Raw genomic sequence first — 5,000 nt, forward strand, 5'->3', positions numbered from 1 at the left:
TGCCGGCTTCTGTATTTGTGTTTATGTTAAACTAGCAGTAGTGCCGTCTTCTGCAGTCTCCCATGTATGGAACCAACTCTTTTTCTTCATGATTTTTAATTTCACCTTTATTAGATTGAATACAATACTCTACGGAGCGGCAGTTTGTCTTGTCTCTTTCCTCCGGAGAACGGCCGCTTAGCTTTTAATAACTACTGTAGTGTACTGGTTGCCAAATATATCCGTCCCCATCAACGGTAAAAGAACGCAAATCATTTTTCCCTTTGCTTCCGTAGCTAGGGCAAACTCGTCCCGCTCCCCTCTGCCTGCTGGTCTGTTTAATTTTTTTCGAAATGAAGGATTATTTCCAGCCTCTGCATCAGCATGATGCACACAACTGTTTTTGTTAATTATTCATCAAAGCCTCACAAAATTAATACAAAGATCAATCCAAATCCACCTTCTAGACGAACAAAGTTGCCACACATACAAGTATACAGATGTGCCCTACCCACATAACAGATACCATCTAATCCAGTGGCCTAAAGTCCAGCCGCTCTAGGCATCCCATAATGTGCACCGCATACGCACGCTCTAGGATCCGCCGCTACCATCTTCCGCTATCTTGTCTTCAGGAGGAATCACTACATAGATCTTGCCAGTCATATCTTCCGTCGATGTCACCATGATGCCAGACAGTGCGACCACCCTACACTTGTCCATGAACACACTTCCATCGCCGAGACCTCGCTGCGCCACGCTGCCAAGACACGTCGTCGCCGACGCGGTAGATGCCACACCGCCACCACCTCTGGCACTAGGAACCATCCGTGCTCACTGCACACACCATCCATCTTAATGCCCAAAACGGCGCCTCAAAGGAGGTGACGACGCCATGGCGGCGCCGCCGCTCATTCACGGCGAACTAGGGTTTTCACCCGGGCAAAGAGGGAGGAGGGAGCAGGGTGGAGTTGACCTCGCCGTCGCCAGCAAGGAGGGGGATGACGCCGGAGCGCCATCAACGACATGGCCGCCACCGTAAGCCAGAGGTTTCCCCTGAACAAGCTCCCGCCCCGGCACCCATCAAGGCCGCCTCCAACATTTTTGAGCATGGACGCCGGAGATCTGGACCACCCGATGGGGAGATCCGCCTCAGATCTAACGAGAGGGGCACGACGAACCGCCTCATGCCAGGAGCGCCATCCACCGGTACCTCGTTGCTCAAGCAGCCAAGGAAGTCCGGCCTACCGCGCCGACGAGCGGCCACCGCTGGCGGATGGACGCCGTCCTCACTAATGGAGGCCGCCGCCTCAGATCCAGGCACTCACCCGAGGCATGGGATCAGTCGGAGGCCTCGCCGTCCCCTTCATTGGTGGCAGCAAGGCAAGCCGGCGACCCCCTCTAGAGACGACGAGGGAGAAAATGAGGGAACGAAGAGCTGCTGGAGGGCAAGGCTTCGGCGCCTCCCGAGTCGCCCGTGAGGGAGCGAGCGGGGGCGATCCGTTTTTTTGCAGGGAGTCTGTTATGTTCTTGTCAAGTATATTTGAGAATTTGCTGGTTTGTTTAGTAGTTTAGGTTATGTTTTTTTAGTCCTCGCAGGTGTGGCGCTTGGACGATTAGCAACACTTTTTTTCTTCAAGTTTGCCTTTTGGGCTCCGCCTCTCCTCGAGTTCGTCCATCCGAGTGTAGTCGTCAGAGTTCCAACATAGATTCTTCTCGTCTCTTTGCGGCGGCGAGGTTAGGATTTCTTGTCGTCGTATGAGCGCAATGGCTAGACTTTATGTTAGGTGCTTCAGATCTATTCAAGGTTCAGCGGCGACAATTGTGGCTTTAAGTGTTGGTCCTTAGGGCACGTACGTGCACGGAGACTTTTTCCAACTGCCATCGACAAGGTCAACCCTGCTCCGGTAGGTGAAGAACGCCAGCGACGCGTCGACGACCTGTGCTGGCGTTGATAATGACCATTCAATGGTGTATGGACCTCAATGTGATTTTTAATATATTTGATGTGCTTTATATTTGATTAACTTTTATAACAGATCATGATTTTTTTGAAAAAAGAAATCCATCCTTATATTGGCTTCACTAGTCATCATCATCATTATTTAAATACGAGCGTGTTAGGGTAACGCATGGTTGATGGATTGCTAATTGAGTTCCCACATCCTCATCCCCAGCCATGTCATCTCTCTCCCGTGACGCCTCCTCCACGTCCAGAACCCGATCGGACCGACGAGTCACCGCTCCAGAATCCAGATATACCGCACGGAAGCAACCAGGCTGAGGTTTAACATGCGCGCATTGCCATTGTTGAGCTGTACCTCAAATCTGGTTCACGCGCATCTGTGATGTCATAAGCCTAGCTTCTTGCTTATGGTTGACCTAACGGAATAGAGTAGCACTAACATGCATGCGCGATTACCCTAAAAAAAATAACATGCATGCGCAATCGGACCTGGCTAGTTAGCTCCTCCTGGCCACGGTTGACATTGTCGCAGCACACAAAAACTTCGTCCTATAGCTAGCAGATTAATTTAGGAGATATCTGATCATCTGATCTCATCATGTGATAGATGGCACCGGCGTGGCAGCTAGTCTCGCCAATCCATGATGCCGTGGCCAAGTGCAAGTTGAGATGTAATGTTATCTCCAGATTAAGCTTATCTCCCGCACTGTCATTGATCAATGGTGAGTTAGCATATGCTTAGGCCTTGTACAATGCAAGGTGCTTAAAAGAGGTGTTTAAAAAAATAAATCAGATTTTCCTTAAACACCGGTGTTTATTCGTATAGGGCAGATGCTTAATTATATGTCTCTCCTATAAAAATAGGCGCAAGTGTTTCAAAAAAATTTGATTTATTTTTCTAAACACCTCCGTAAGCATCTAGCATTGTACAAGGCCTTAGCGGCAGCTAGCCAGACGATGGAAAAATTATTCATACAGGACTCGTCAACTCATTCCCTCCATTTTTCGCGTGCTGATAATACCATGGCCTATGGTCTGGTTCATAGAGAATTGACCGGCATATATTTGCCACTTCCTTACGTATATTAGCGGCGCCCGCGTTTATTACATGATCAGTTGATCACAAACTCTGCCACATGCCCATTAGGTGATCATGTCATGTCTGCCATTTATTGCCATGTAGAAATTCTCTCTCTCTCTCTCTCTGCCACAGACCAACTCTCTCTCTCTTTTCAAAATACACGGAATAGGGTATGTGTTTAACTCATCAGACATCTACAATTTTTGCGGCGCCGCTCCACAAGAAACTACTACTCCCTCCTTCCATCTATATAGGGCCTAATGCGTTTTTTAAGACCGCCTTTGACTATTGACAAGATTAATAGTACATGACATGCACAATGTGAAAATTATATCATTGAAAGCTCGTTTCACACACGAATTTAACGGTGTGCTTTGTTTAAGTTGCATGTCATATATTATTGCTTTAATATTTGGTCAAAGTTACCCTCGAAAAACGCATTAGGCCCTATATAGATGGAAGGAGGGAGTTCTACTTGGGGTACTGTTTTTTTTCTTCATAAGGCCTCGTTTGACAGGGAAGATTTCGCAGCCCCGGAGTGGAGGGGGATCTGAGGGGATTTGGTTAATCCCTCTCTTCCACCCAATCCTCTTAATTCCCCACTAATCCCTTTCCTCTCATAAACTCCTCTATTTGATTAAACCTCCTACAACAGCAGCAACAAAGCAAGTGTCTAGTTCCATGAGTGTCTTGGGGGGTTTTCTGTACCACATGGATTGAGAGGGATTCGTGAGGAACGGAGAGGATTGGCCTTCTCAATCCCTATGTGTCAAATGGGCTGGGCTGGATCTACGATCAGATATTTTCACATTGCGGAAGCACTCTTTACTGCTCCCCTGATGAGCAGCACATGATAGTACTACTAGTACTGCAGATTCTTTACCGTTTTACCAAGCCGTACGTGCACACTAGATCCAGTAGATCCAGAGCGACTGACAGGATCCGCCATTGCCAGCTGCATCGCCACCGAAAAACCGATATGCCGACGAGGGAGGGGATCTGGGAGGATGTCTGCGCTGGGCGCTACCGGCCGGACCACGCGACCTTCCTCGGTAGCCGCGCGCGCCTACAACCCTACAGGTACAGGTCCACCACCAACGGCAGCAACAAGCCTTCCGCTGAAAGGTAGGGGAATCACGCTTGAATTCTGGCCGGTCCCGGCCGGCCGACCGGCCGATCGATGGAGCCGGCGGTTGACCACGCCGGCCAGGCGACGGACAGCCGTTGGTTTGCCTGCAGCTGCGCGTCATGTGCCGTGCATGCATGCATGTGCGATCGATTAAATAAAGAAGAAAAGCGTCCAGCAAGAACTAGCTCCTTGTCTGCTGCGCTCCCGTTCAGTGAATCCCGAGGTGCAGGGCTGCCTAGCTTGGCGTAGGATCCTCGTGTCTTTCGGCGCAATTTTGGCTCGGCCGACGGACGGTGACACGGCCGACCGAACTGGAACCCCAACGGCACACGTTGTTGCTTAGGCCAACTTCCGCATGACTCTAAATACACATCCGTTTTATTCAGATTTTGTTTTTTCGGTTCGGTAAAAAAGACGCCTATGTCTGGTTTGAGTCGTCCGCTGGTCCGTGCACCTAAGGCCAACTCCACCGTGCAACCCCATCCTATCCGCACGCGTTCGTTTGAAATAAAACCGACAAATAGCGCAGCCCAGTGCGCGGCCTTAAACGGATAAATATTCGGATTTCGTCCGTTTTCGACCCATCCCCAACCCAAACTTGCGCTCGGTTTAGGGTGAAACGGACGCACGCGGACGGCCTGGACGCACGCCCTTGTCCTTCCCGTGGCCCGCTTGTTGGGGACACTAGCAGTCCCTCCGCTCCCAACGCTTCCACCCTCTCTCTCCCGCCCTGCCCCGCCGCCAGCGCCGCCGCTATTCTGCGGCCGCCTCCTCACCGCGCAGCCCCCGGCCGTCCCTACCAAACCACGTCTCGACATGGCCGCCACAACGCCCGCGCTTTGGCC

Source organism: Triticum aestivum, chromosome 2A (genome assembly GCF_018294505.1).
Source record: "Triticum aestivum cultivar Chinese Spring chromosome 2A, IWGSC CS RefSeq v2.1, whole genome shotgun sequence".
Taxonomy (NCBI): domain Eukaryota; kingdom Viridiplantae; phylum Streptophyta; class Magnoliopsida; order Poales; family Poaceae; genus Triticum; species Triticum aestivum.